Source organism: Calliphora vicina, chromosome 5 (assembly GCF_958450345.1).
Source record: "Calliphora vicina chromosome 5, idCalVici1.1, whole genome shotgun sequence".
Lineage (NCBI taxonomy): Eukaryota > Metazoa > Arthropoda > Insecta > Diptera > Calliphoridae > Calliphora > Calliphora vicina.
Window position 1 is genome coordinate 19,769,849 of NC_088784.1, and position 16,037 is coordinate 19,785,885.

Here is a 16,037-nt window from a genome sequence, read left to right on the forward strand (position 1 = left end):
GACATTATAAAGTGTGTAATATAAGTGAGTGTATTAAAAGAGAGTGCCTGTTTAAATTGTTTTGTAAATTGAAATAAATAAATAGTTGTTACAAATTGTAAACTATTGATAGCTTTTATTTGCAACTATAAGTATATGGATTATTTAAAGGATACAAATCACCGTTTTTAAAAGGTAAAAATGATTTTATTTGTGCTGTTGTTGACAGAAGGACAGACATGGTACTGTGTTCGGTGAATGTGCTAAAGGCGTCATCGGCCCATTTGTTGTTAAATTCGAAATCGATTCCAACATTGTCGATAATGGCGAACGTTACAGAAAAATGATTCGTGATTTTTTTATTACTCATATTATTTATTTGCCATTAAAATAATACGGTTTATTTAAAGGGAATAAATCACCGTTATTAAAAGGTAAAAATATTAAATGTCCCATAAAATGAACTCTCGAGATTTTATTTGTGGGCTTCGGAATGTTGTTTTCAAGGACTGACGAAGTCGTGTGTTTGGTGAATGTGCGGACAGCTTCATCGGCCCATTTGTCGTTAAATTCGAAATCGATTCCAACACTGCCGAGAATTGCGAACGCTACAGAAAAATGATTCGTGATTTTTTATCCCTCATGTTATTTATTCGCAATTAAAAAAATTGGGATTTTTTAAAGGAAATAAATCACCGGTTTTAAAAGGTAAAAATGTTAAATGTATTCAATGGCCCATATAATGAACTCTTGACATAGGGACTAACAGAGTCGTGTGTTCAGTGAATGTGCTGAGAATCACCCTGAAGTTCAACCAGATATTTATCATCAAATCATCATTATGGTTCAGGTTCTTTTCTGGCTTAACAGTTATGTTAACAAGCAGAATTGTAATTTCTGGAGAGAGCATAATTCTCAAGAGACTCCATTACATAACTGTTTGGTGCGGTTATCATAACGAAGGCGTCATCCGCCCATTTGTCGCAAATTCGAAACCAGTGTCAACATTACGGATTATTTAATGGAATAAATCACCGCTTTTAAAAGGTAAAAATGTTAAATGCATGCAATGGCCCATATAATGAACTCTAGAGATTTTATTTGTGGACTGCGTAATGTTGTTTTCAACAGACAAAAGGACTGTTTGGTGAATGGAGTGAGAATGACCTTGAAGTTCCATCAGATATTTATCGTCAAATCAGTATTAGCGATGAGGTACTTTTCTGAAATTCTTACGTTAACAAGCAGAATTGTATTTTCTGAAGTCGTCTTGGCCCATTTGTCCTAAATCCGCAACCGATGCCATCATTACCGAGAATGGCGAACGCTACAGGCAAACGCTTCTTGATTTTTTATTCCTCATGACGTCACAACATGCCATACGTCGCAACATTCCATACTGCGCCAATTTGTCGTAAATCCGCAACCGATGCCATCATTACCGAGAATGGCGAACGCCACAGGCAAATTAGTCGTGATTTGCAAATCAGTTGGAGGATTGATGGTACCAAAAAGACGGCGCAACATGCCATTTGTCGTAAATCCGAAACCAATGCAAACATTACCGAGAATGGCGAACGCTACAGGCTAATGATTCGTGATTTTTTATTTCTCATGTCATTGAAAATTATTTGAAGGAGAAATGGTTCCAACAGGATGGCGCAACATGTCATACTGCGCCCATTTGTCGTTAATCCAAAACCGGTGCCAACATTACCGAGAATGGCGAACGCTACAGGCAAATGATTCGTGATTTGCAAATCATTTGGAGGATTAATGGTTCCAACAAGACGTCGCAATATGCCATACTGCGCCCATTTGTGTTAAATCCGAAACCGGTGCCAACATTACCGAGAATGGCGAACGCTACAGGTAAATGATTCGTGATTTTTTTATTTATCATGTCATTGCAAATCATTTGGAGGAGAAATGGTGCCAACAGGACGGCGTCCATTTGTCGTTAATCCGAAACCGGTGTCTATATTACCGAGAATGGCGAACGCTACAGGTAAATGATTCGTGATTTTTTTTATTTCTCATGTCATTGTAAATCATTTGGAGGATTAATAGTTCCAACAAGACGGCGCAACATAACAGCGCGTGACACCATTACTATGTTGAAATAAAAATTTGGTGACCGAATTATCTCAAGAAATGCCCACCTCGTTCAACAGTGCATTATTTATTGATGGTTAAGTGAAGCATGTTCTTAATTGATACTCAAAATTAAAGCTGTAAAAGTTGGTAGTTGAACTTAATCATTTTCTAAGAGAAATAGCAAATTTTATGAGCAGAAATATGAAAAGAAAGAATTGAAAGTTTTGTTAAATGAAAATATTTGTAATTAAGTGCCAGCTGAAAACATTTCTAACTTATAAAATTTAACAAAAATATACACAAATTTAAAATCTTAATAAACTAAAAGAAATACTAAAAAATTATTAAAAATAAAATTATTAACAAAAAAAATTAACAATTATCATTTGTTTTTAAAAAATAATTCAATTTAAAATGAGAATACTTAAAATTGTAGTTTTTTTGTTCTTTTTTTGAATTTGTAATAAATTTTATTTATTGTTTTTTTTTTTTTTTTTTAATTAAACTAGTTTTAATTACTTAAAAAATAAAAAATATTTAAAAACATAATTTGTTTTTGTTTTATTTAGTAATAATAATAATATATATAATATAATGTTTTGTTTTATTTCTGTTTAGGTTTTTTCAATATTTATTAAATATAAATTATGTAAATTATATAGACGATTTTTGTTCACTTAATTTTAAGTATATTTTTTTCTGTTTTCTTGTAGGTTTTTTTTTCATTATTATTAAATTTTAAGTTTTATTTAATAATTAAACTTTAAGGCAAATAAAAGTTTCCATCTAGTTTACAAATCCTAATAATTATAATTAATTATTTTGTTTTTCGTTTTAATTTTATTTTTCTTTCTCAATATTAATAATAATTAAGTACTTTTTCAATGTTCGTCAGTGTTTAAACCATTTCAAAAAAGTTTTTATTTGTTTTTATTTTATATATTTAAATATACCTTGTTTTTTATTTAAAAAAAAATTATTATTTAATAAATTATTTCTTTTTAAAAAGAATTTAATTATTTACAAAAAATAATTATTAATTTTTTGTTTTTTTTTTTTATTTTTGTAGGATAAAATTAATAATTATTTTTTTTGGGGGTTTTTCGATAATATTTTTTATTTGTTTTTGTTTTTATATTTAATATATAATAAAATTTTAGAAAATGTGTGTGGTATTTTTTATTTGTTTTTTGTAATATTTGTTTGTTGTCTGTTTAAGTGTTAGTGTTGTTGAATTATCAATACTTAATTGTTAAAATATCTAATAAAATAGAAGCAACTTAACAGTGAGTGTTAACAGAGAGAGGTTATTTTGGGAGAAAATATGAAGTTTGTAGAAGAACCTAGTTAAATAATAGGTTTTGAAGAGTTTTATAAACAAATTATTTCAACTCTAATACGGAAAATGCTCTAAATTTGCAAATAACTAACAAAATAACAACAATATTAAACAAAATGCTTAATATTGTTACGAAATTGCAAAATATCAATTTCAGTAACGGCTGCTTGCAACATTCATCATGTTTATAAACATTTTCATCAGCAGAAACTTCTACTTATCAACAATGTTGATAACCCGCTGTTATTAACATTGTTTATAAGTATGACAACATTAACTGTAAAGCAGCTTTAAAACATCTGGGGGATTATTGTGGAAATATAATATTCGAGTGTTTTGCGTTAGATAATTCATGAAACTACTAGAAGATGGAGCTGTGTATATAAATAATAACAGCGAATTGCTGGGCAATTAGTTATCGTAGATACATTTAGAATTAATATCAACTCTATTGTGTAAATTTAAATAAATAATGAGTTGTTAGAATTTTTAAACTACCAATCGCTTTTATTTGCAATTAAAAGTAATACGGTTTATTAATAGAAAATAAACCACCATTTTTAAAAGGTAAAAACGTAACAATATTCTATGAAAATGACATTTTATTTTTGTGAATCTGAAAGATGCTGTGACATCCGCTTTCAAGCTTCCTAAAAGAAGAAATAATGAAGAAGGATGCACTTTTTGTTCCTCCAGATAAACTATCAAGGTCTTATTGAAATGAGCCAACATCACTTGGGTCTCTGTATGTCGATCACAGTCCAATAGAAAAAGCCCAACAGGAATTAAATTTTGTGTTTTTTCTGACTGAAAGAATTCATATTCCATTCCATGATTTCATTAACTGGTCTTTCATAGTTTAAATACTCGTCTATCAAGGTCTTAAATAAGCAACGATCACTTGTGTCTCTGTATGTCGACCATTGTCAAGAAGATAATGCACAACAGGAATTAAATATTGTTTTTCTTTGGTGATTGTTGAATTCATATTCCTTTCAATGATTGCACTAAGTGGTCTTTCAGAGTTTAAAACTGGTTCTTGATTCGAATTTGAGATATTCGATATTCCATTAAGGAGAAATTAAGCAGAAAACCTGGCCAAAAAGGCAAAAATTAATATAAAGAAAGAAATAAAAAATGCAGCTCGATAGTTAAGTTGAGATTTGTAGTTTTAAGACGCTGTCAAAATCAGGAAAGTAAAGAAATTTTTTTTTTTTAATTTTAAGAGGTTTACAGATATTTGAATAAAAGGAAAATGACATATCCTGGTTTACCATCTGCTAAAATGGTGGACGTTTGTTTTTCGGATGAACATGACAGCGATTCTGCTTAGCCATCAACTAAGTACTCAGACGTACCATCTCCTATGAATCAATATCTCCCAGATTTGTCGTACACAGAGATTATGAAGTATTAAAGACGCTTTCACTTTTTTCACAAGATGTTTTAAGTGACTGGAAAAGAGACCGAGATGAATGAGAGATGTGATCTGCTAGCATCTAGAGTCAAAGAAAGATATCTTTTAACTCAAAGCCTCATTTAATCGCGAAAAAGAACTTCCATTTTTTAGTTTTTTTGATTGCGATTTTGAAGTGTTAACACAAGATGCCTTAAGTGACTTGATAAGAGACCTTGACCTTTCGCTAGAAAGATCTGAGCTGCTAGCATCTAGACTCAAGAAACAAAATCATTTAATTCAAGTCACGAAAGTCACATTTTATCGCGGTCGCAAAAAAGAACTTCTTCCCTTTTTAGCTCAGAACATGATGTAGTTTTTTGAAATGACTTCAGTTACCTTTTAACGAAAATATGACTCTCAAGCTACAAAGCTGATTAATGGAGATTATTTATGGACAGCTCAAAGCGAAGTGTTCATGACGGTTGGAAAATAAAATGTTATAAAGCCGCCTTTGGTTTCCAGAGATAAGATAATTTTGCTTGCATTACTCATAAATATGTGATAAATAAATATCATTCTATGAAAGTAAAAGAGGAGTACTCGCATCACCAATGGGTTATATGTGTCGATTAAAACATTTAAAATTATCATACTACATGTCCATTGTTTCATCTGTTAAGTGGACAGCAGAGCAAAACATGACCATTGGATCAAGAAAGACTTGACTCAGAGAGAGTCCAACATTACAGTTGGAAAACAAAATGAAATCGTTTTTGATTTCCATACATCAGATCATTTTGCCTCCTTTACACATCAATGAAGAAGCAGTACACGAAGGCATTAGATAACACTGGTCCTTACGTTGAATTTCTTTCAAGAAAGTTTTCAGGTTTGTGTACAGGAAAATTAAAAGCTGGTATTTTTGATGGCCTACAAATCAGACTTTTATTGAAAGACAACGAATTCATAAATTCAATGAATAATTTAGAAGCCGTTTTTCTTGGACATTTTTGGTAGCCATTTAGAAAAAAATTTTTGGAAATCAGAATGCTGAAAATTACGAGGAATTAGCTTTAAAAGTCTTGGGTGTAATATGAGCATAAAAATATACTATCTGCACAGTCATTTCGACAAGTTTCCTGAAAATCTTGCAACGTATTAGCAAAGAATAAGGAGAACTTTTTCATCAAGATTCAAAAGTGATGGCTGATTGATAGCTAAATCGCTGTGATGAATACATAATGGCAGATTGCATCACACAGGAGTGTGCTAAGGACTTTCATCATATAAAATTAAAAAAGAAGCTTCTAACCTGTAAAATACTTTAATAAAATCGTTAAGTCCACATATAAACTTAAAAAAAGAAGCTTCTAACCTGTAAGATACTTCAATAAAATCGTTAAGTTTTGTTCTTTTTACCCCTGCATTTTCTCGAAAACTACATTCAGCTTTGAAAAAATAAGAAGTAAGAATCAGAGTATCGAATATACTTAAAATCTGTTTTAGATTTGGCTCCATCAAAATCATTGTAGACCTGTGTGATGAATTAATTTATAGGCTTAATTCCTTTGTGCTTAAATGTATTAAATTCGTTCCCTTGAGAATTCATTCTTTATATAATTAGTTCCTTAGTGACTCATTCACACATTAAAATGTATTGAACATTGAATAAATACATAGAATGGAAGGAGAGAGGCATGCCAATGAAAATCATTAAACAAAAATACTCTATTTTTACATTAGGTTTCTGAATGATTAAATTATGCTTCAATTCAAAGCTATTGCAAAAAGGCTTTAGTCAAGTTTTTCCAATTCATTTTGTAAATGATTAAAATGAAAAAAAAAATATTTTAATTCAATTTGTATTAGATTTGAATTAACAAAACTTGAATCATTCAAAGGTTAAATAAATTCTATTCTGAATTAATTCAGTTTTGTACTAACTCAACGATAAATGAATTAAATTTAAATAAAAGCTTTTAAATGAAGCTAAAGAATTAGACGTTAGTAATTGATTTATGAAATGAATGGCTGACAGAATTTTTTTAAATGAAAAACACTCATTATTTATAACCAGTGATTTTCATACAAAAGTTTGGAAATTGTGTTCCTTTCGTGTTTCTGAATCAGGCCATAAAATTGAATCATTCAAAGGTTGCAATAGTGTAAACTTAAGCCTATTTTAAATATACAGCGACAATTTAGTGTAGTCATCTGTGGTATATTGAGATTCACTTCCACAATCGTAATAGTTCCTCAATAATACCGATTGATGTAAATCAATGATGCGCTCAGCCAAATTATTGGCTGTATTTGTTTGTCTTGGTCGTATTTCATTATATGGATAACAAAAACGTTCGTTCTGCCAATATATTGAGAGTTTCCTTTTTTTCATAAATCTCTTCTCTACTTTTCAAACAATGCGCCATCAGCCTGCTCTGTTGAAAACTAGCACACAACCGAATGAACTCTTTGCTTTGTTTACGCTCTTTGTTGTGATTTTTGTCGATACTCGCGTTGTTTACATATAAATAGCCGAAGTTACTCGGCCCGTGAGAGCCACAAAAACACACAGAGAGAGCAGATTCATTGTGGTCGTATATGTTGCAAATCGAATAGCAACAACAAGTCAGTTCGTAAAGATAAATTACAATGGAAATAACCAAATTCTATTCACCACATTAAACATTTTGTAGCCTTAAGTGGGCCTTGAAGATATTAGTGACATAATCAGTGTTAAGTTAAAGCAAGATTTGCATAATTTGTAGAAGGAAAAATATTAAAAATCGATCTACGAATTGAATCATTCAAAGGTTGAATGAATTCTGAATAATTTCAACGATAAATGAATTCTATTTAAATAAAAGAATTTAAATGAAACTAAAGAATTAGAAGGTTGGGAAGGGATAACGATTTTAGTGAATTATGATGAAAATTAATTAATTAATTCGAAGCTCTGGTAATATTTGCAGCAGGAATAGCGCTAAATAACTTTGTTCTAAACCAGTGGTCGACACAAAGATCACATTTGTTGTACTATCATGTTATTCACTTTCTTTGTCTTTTGTCATGATCTGACAAGCTTTTTATTGCAATTTTTGTTGATTATTTGATAATTTTTATGAAATTCCGATTATGGAGGCAATGAGCGCCGTATACTGCTATCTGGTGGGAATCGAACTCGCCATCCTCATATTGATAGTCCAGCGCACTATCATCTAGTCTATCGGGGCACACAAACAATTATTACAACAGCAATAGCACTGAATATTCAGAAACTAAATTTTATGTCAAAATTGCTTTAAACCAGTGGTCGGCACAAAGAGAGCATGGAATATAATAGCATGTTATTCACTTTCTTTAACTTTTGTCATTATCTGATCAGCTTTTGTTTGTGAATTTTGTTGCTTATTCGATAATTTTTATGAAATTCCGATTATGAAGGCCATGAGTGCCGGTCACTGCTTTAAACACATAAAGTTACACCTACAAATTTAGAAATCTTTAGGCCTTATCCAACAGTAAATGTTTCAACAAAGATTTTTTAAATAAATTTCATTACAATCATATGAAAAACAAGTCATTACTAAAAACTAGAAATCTTTTCCAAAAAAGCTTCATTCAATTGTTTCAAAATGTTTCAAATAAATGTCCCATTTTTATGCTGATTTCCTTATTTTAACACCCACTGTTGTGGTTTACTTCAATTTAATCAATATTTCATTATAACCTTACTTACTTTGCTCATTCGTATTATTTTATTAAATTAACTTACTTTGCTAAGTTTAGAACATGGTTGATTTGTTTTTTTTTTTTAATTTTAATTTTATTCTTTTAATCATTATTTATTTAATAATATTTTCTTTTTTAAATTATTCATTTAATTTTTATAATATTTCGTTTTGTTTTAGTTTAAATTTGATATTTCGTAATTATTATTATTATTATTATTTTTTGAAGAATTTTTTGAAAATTCACTTCTATTTTTATTTATTTTTTTTTTTTTTGTTAAAAAATTAATAGTAACTTCATTTATGTTTTTCATATATATTTTATTTGAAAGTGTGTATAATTTATTAATTATTTCATTATATCTCTTAGTTTTGTTGTTGTTTTGGTTGTTTGTATAATTTAGTAAAAACATTTGCATTATAACGGTGTTGTTCAATATTTTTAAAGTATATTTTTAGGGGGAATTTTTAGTTTGTTAGTTTAGGTTTTACTATATTTTTTAGTTTGAGTAAGAAAATTATATGAAAACAAAAAAATTAAAAAAGTTTGTTTTAGTGGAGTAGTGAGCATAGTTTTTGTTTTATTTTTCTTCTTGTTTTATATATTTATTTAAGGTCTGTTTATAATGGACGGAAACATATTTAGGCATAGTTTTTTTTTGTTTTTTGGTTTAATCTTAAGATTTGGTTTTTTTTGTTGTTAAATCTTTTGGTTAAAAAGTTTTAGGAGTTAAAAATATGTATAAACTTATTTATGTAGGTGTGATAAATTGTGGGTTATTATGTATATGTAAACTGCAACATTTTAACAACTATTCAATAATCTTTTTGTAGAGATATACCAACTGACTCAATTAGGATTATTTTATTTATATTATGTTGGAAAACTTGAACCAATTAAATTCTAACTGAAACAAGTGAAACAGACACAGAGTTTCTAGTAGAAATTGACCTCACAACAGCCAGACTGATAGAATAGCACACTATCTACGAGCCTACCAATGGTCGGCACTTGCTACCAGTACCAAGTTTGTTTGCCTATTTACAATAACATAATACGAATGGAAATATGATGCAACAAAATTCCTTAAGAAATTGTAAATTTTCCTATCTTTGAATAATTTCAAATACCACGGTTTTTTCATCAGCATAAACACCTAAATGAGACAGGTACTCTTTATGCCGACAACTGATTTAATGGATCAATTTGATACAATGAAAGATGTTTTAATAATCTATATATATAAAAATTAAATGGTCCATGTATTTAATGGCATCACGTAGAACATCTGGAGCGATTTTGCTGATTTTTTTTATTCGATTCGAAATTTTCAGGAGATGGTTTGTAAAGAAAAAAAATTCAAAATTTCCGGGTAATACTCGGAATTTTTTTTTTTTGAGTCCAGTCATAAAGTCATAATAAAAAAAGCCCCCTAAAGTATGCAGTACAAATTTAGATATTTTATTTGCAAATAAATAAGAACAGGCAGGTGTATGTGGGTTTGAGAAACTTGAAGAACTAACATTAGTAAATAGCTACCGGGCGAAGCTGGGGCGGTCAACTAGTTTCATAGTAAAATTACTTTTTAAATCATAAATAGAGAGTCATAACTCTCAACTCTTTTTGTAAGAGAGAGAGAGAGACAAAAGCCGTATTATGTGTCCAGCTTATTTTAAACATTGATAAGTAAAAACAAACTTGGAACTGGGCTTGAAGTGGAATCTTAACTTATGTACATAACTCAAATCGAAAATAAAATATTTTTTAATTTTTTTGTATCATAAATTGTCATTTGAAAACATTTTGTTTGGAATCGAATGGAAAATTAACCGGTCCGGAGAGTAATAGTCATATTTTTGAAAAGTTATTCATTATTAAGCGACAATTTTTGTAACTCTTTCTCCACTTCATAATCACCAGATGGGACCTTAATATTTACGTCTTATTTCTAAGAACAAGAATTCGTAATACTCGGAAATTTTTCTTTTGAGTCCATTAAACTGTAATAAAAAAAGCCCCCTAAAGTATTCAGTACAAATTTTGATATTTTATTTGCAAATAAATATGAACAGGCAGGTGTATGTGGGTTTGAGAAACTTGAAGAACTAAACTCAACGAGTTTATAATAAAATTACTTTTTAAATCATAACTCTCAACTCTTTTTGTAAGAGAGAGAGAGACGAAAGACATATTATGTATCCAGCTTATTTTAAACATTGATAAGTAAAAACAAACTTGGAACTGAGATTGAAGTAGAATTTTAACTCATGTAACTCAAATCAAAAATAAAATATTTTTTAATTTTTTTGTATCATAAATTGTCATTTGAAAATATTTTGTTTAGAATCGAATTGAAAATCAGTGAACTAGTCATATTTTTGAAAAGTTATTCACTATTATTCGACAATTTTTGTAACTCTTTCTCCACTTCATAATCACCAGATGGGACCTTAACATTCACGTCTTATTTCTAAGAACGAGAATTGGCTTTTAATCTCTTCAAGAATCTATTCAAACCTCATGTGGCCTTTTGCACAACGTTTCTGCTTTAAGGTACGTTTCCGCATACACCGTAATCGGCACCGAAAACGAAATTCCATACATTTGCACCGAAACGGCACCGATCAGTAACGAAAAATCTGTCATTTGGGGCCGGAACGAAAACAACTTCAAGTAACACTCCAAAAAGGAAAATAATACTCTAGATTTTATGTGTTCTAGATCTAAATTATCTGATAAATGGTATAAACTTAAGCCTATTTCAAATATACAGCGACAATTTAGTGTAGCCATCTGAGGTATATTGAGATCCACTTCCACAATCGTAATAGTTCCTCAATAATACCGATTGATGTAAATCAATGATGCGCTCATCGAAATTATTGGCTGTATTAGTTCGTATTTCATTATATGGATAACAAAAACATTCGTTCTGTCACAATATTGAGAGTGTGTTCTCTACTTTTCAAACAATGCGCAATCAGCCTGCTGTGTTGAAAACTAGCAAACAACCGAATGAAATCTTTGCTTTGTTTACTCTCTTTGTTGTGATTTTTGTCGATGCTCGTGTTGTGTACATATAAATAGACGAAGTTACTCGGCCCGTGAGAGCCACAAAAACACACAGAGAGAACAGATTCATTGTGGTAGTATATGTTGCAAATCGAATAGCAACAAAAAGTCAGTTCGTAAAGATAAATTACAATGGAAATAACCGAATACTTTTTACCACATCAAACATTTTGTAGCCATAGCTGGGTCTTGAAGAATTTGTCAACAAATCTGAAGGTAATAGTGACATAATTTGTAGAAGGGAAAAAGATTAGGTCGACATCAATTTAAAATTCGATCTACGATTTGTTGCAGCTAAGATTTTTATTTATTTTCCATGGTCAGTTTTGTTAAAATGTTGCAGTTTTATTTAACTTTAGTTTAGGATTGACTTAAATAGTTTAAGTGATTATTCTTGACGTTAGGTAAAGGTAAATTGTTTTATAGTGGATTGTTATTAAATTGTTGTTTGGTTAGTTTTTAAGATTTTTATGTTCAAATAAGTGTTATAAATAAAATTTAGACAATTTGAAAATTAAAACAAGGGACTGGTGGAATAGATAAATGGGGGTAATAACAGCATTTTGCAAGAAAACAAAAATATTTTGGTGAAAACTACAAAATTTCAAGAAACTGCAAAAGAAGGGAATTATTGTAACCAGATAGAAAAAAGTAATTTTTAGTTAAGGATGTATTTGTGTTAAGAACTTCAGAACTAATGTTGTTAGAACAAAATTTTCTTTAATAGAATATTAACAATTTTTCCCACTTTTATAATCTAATAAAAGATTTATTATTCTTTTAGAAAGCCAGAAATTTGTCTAGAGTTTATTAAAACAAATGTTTGAAATTATCAGCTGTAACCGCATAGAAAACCTAATGAAACTTAATAACCATAGGGTAGAACTAGACAGTAACACTGAGAGAAAAATATATTAATCTTCACCAAACTATCTTTTAAGGGCCTGATTCAGAAACACGAAAGGAAAACAATTTTTAAATTTTTGTATGAAAAACACTCAAAAATTATTTAAAAACTGAGTGATTTTCACACAAATATTTCAAAATTGTTTCTGAATCAGCCCCTAAGATAAAGATTGAACATATTTTTTCGTTGAAAAAAAATATTATGTTAAAAATTTTTTTTGTGAAAAAAAAAAATCTGATTAAAATTTTTTTCCCGATTTTGACCCATTGTTGGTCCGAATTACTAAGGCGTGCTGTAAGTCGTTGGGAAGGTCTTTGAATTATCTATCATTAGATATCTATATTGTCTATATTAATGACTTGGTAATCTAGATATAGATAGATATAGAAAATTAGATCAAAATCGAGGTAGTCTTGATTTTTTGCTTATATCTCAGCCATTTATGGGCCGATTTTATCGATTTTAAATAGCAACAGAACCGGGACTATAGCTTATATATTGAAGAATGAAAGATGTTTGTAGGTTATTTGGGGGATGCGGAAAGTTGATTTCAACAGACAGAAGGACGGACGGACAGACAGACATGGTTATATAGACTTTGATATCTATAACGATCCAGAATATATATACTTTGTGAAATGAAAAATGTAGAAATTAGAAACGAAATGACAAACCTTGCCATTCATTGCTATAAAAATACGATTGAAAAAAAATGTATGGGAAAAAAAATTTAAAAAACCAGAGTTCGTAATATTTTTCCCAATTTTGATCCATTGTAGGTCCGAATTATTATGGCGTTTTATATGTCGTTGGAAAGGTCTTTGAAATGTCTCTCATTAGACATCCATATTGTCTATATTAATGACTTGGTAATCTAGATATAGATAGATATAGAAAATTAGGTCAAAATGGAGGTAGTCTTGGTTTTTTGCTTATATCTCAGCCATTTGTAGGCCGATTTTCTCGCTTTTAAGTAGCAACCGAACCGGGACTATATCTGATATATTGGTGAATGAAACATGTATGTAGGTTATTTGGGGGCTGCGGAAAGTTGATTTCAACAGACAGACAGACCGACAGACATGATTATATAGACTTCGCTATCTATAACGATCCAGAAAATATAACGGAATGACAAACTTATATATACCCCTGCCATTCAATGGTATAAAAATATGATTGATAGAAAACATTATGGAAAACAAATTTAAAACCAGAGTTAAAAAAAAAGTTTTTTTTTCCCGATTTTGACCCATTGTAGGTCCGAATTACTATGACGTTCTGTACGTCGTTTGAAAGGCCTTTGAAATATCTATCATTAGACATCCATATTGTCTATATTAATAATTTGATAATCTAGATATAGATAGATATAGAAAATTAGGTCAAAATCGAGGTAGTTGTGGTTTTTTGCTTATATCTCAGCCATTTGTGGGCCGATTTTCTTGATATTAAATAGCTACGCAAGCGGGACTATAACGGATATATACATGTATGAATGAAGTATGTAGGTTGTTTAAGGGCTACGAAAACTTGATTTCAACATATAGACGGACATGGCTATATCAGCTTTATAGGTTCGCAAATGAAAAATTTTAGAAATTACAAACTGAATAACAAGTTTATTTATACCCTTGCCACTCGTGGTGAGGGCTATAAATATTTACTCTCTCAACAACAAAATACATTGATTTACAAGTATTTTGTTGTTGCAAGACATAGGTTTTTTCGCTCTCATTAACACTTCTATATACAGTGGTGGCCACCAATTTAAGACAAATACTTGAATTTTTTTCATCAACTGAATTTTAAGTGCGATAGAGCCAAAATAAAAAGACCTCTAAGGGTATGAAATTTATTATTAATGTTTCTAGTTTCTGAAAAATGTTTGGAAAAATCGGTAAAACATATATGGACAAAGATATGTGGAAATACGTTGACCCACCTCAGCGAACATCCGCTGTTAATAACATGATATGACCGAAACTAATGGAACTAAAAATACGAAATTTGGTCCGAATATTTTATAATAATAAAATTATAATGATATAAATGTGAGAAAATATGTTTATTTAAAAAAAATTGTTTTTGGTAAGTTGTAGAAAAATTTTATGTGTTCGTGGTGAATATGTATGAATTGACACAGTTGAATAAAACACACTTGTGTGTTAAAACAGTCCTTATGCATACATATTTGTGGAAATATTTGAAAAAATAATTGACAATCCCGTGGAATTTAGCAAACAATTTTTGTCTTAAATTCCTGGCCACCACTGTATATATTTTATTCTATACTTAACAATTTTCTCTAACAATTGTTCAGCAATACAAATATTTAATTTACCGACATTCTCCGTTAAGGAAATGTACTCAGATGTGTAATATGTACTGCTGACATTGTAACAAATACAGGAGAAAGTCAGGCCATTTAAAGAGCTCTTTAAAACAACTTAAGGGTTTTTTTAGTGGTTTTTCTTTGTTGTTGCCAAACTTTTGCAGCTACAACTAAAATATTTAAGTTTCTTGCTCAGCTTGTTATAGTTTTATAAAGAAGTGCTTGAAATATTTAGATTTTTTTGTGTGTTATTTGAAAATATTGTACCAAAAATTAGTAAATTTTGTTTTATTTGTCTAATCAAATATTTACTAATTTTTTGTAGCTGTTACTATATATATTTGTTTTCATTATTGTATGGGGTTTTGTAAATAATTGTATATAATTTCCGTTAATTATAACCAGTCCTTAAAAAAAATACAATTTATGCCAAAAGTTTTGCAAAGGAACTCAACATTGTTCAAGAAATAAAAATTATTTGAAAAAAAAAATATAAATTAATTTTTAAAGTTTGGATTTTTCTTCTATCGTTTATTATTATTATGTTTTTTTTATATTTATATGTATGTATGTATTAAAAAAGATCACATTTCAATTCTTTTTTTTCCTCATTTAGTATATAATTTATTTAAATTGTTTTATTTTTATATTCATAAACTTAAATTTATAAATATTTAAATTTATTTATTTAATTTTTAAATTTTATTTTTTATAATAAACAAATAAGTGTTTATTTTGTTGTTGTGGTTGTTTGTTGTTGTTTTTGTTATAATATATTGTATGAATGTATAATTTTATTATATGATTTAAATATAAAATATTTGTATTGTGTTTTTAAAGAAATTTTAAATAAAATTTAAAAATTATTAGTAACTTTATTCTTCTGTTAAAATGTTTAATTGTTTGTTTAATTTCTTTTAAAGGTTTTAGGTTTAAACAATGTTTGTTTTAAATAACTTAGGAAGTTGTGTATTTAATATTGTTATTAATAATTTAGTAATTTTTATTTTTTTTTAATTATTATTAAATATGTAAAATATTGTTGTTTGATTTTTTTTTATAAATTTTATTAATTTTTTTTTGGAGATTTTTTGTGGGTTTTTATAAAAAATATTTTTTGTTTAATTTATTTATTTGTTTGTTTAGTTTTTTTTTCCAGTGTAGTTTTATTTTCTTT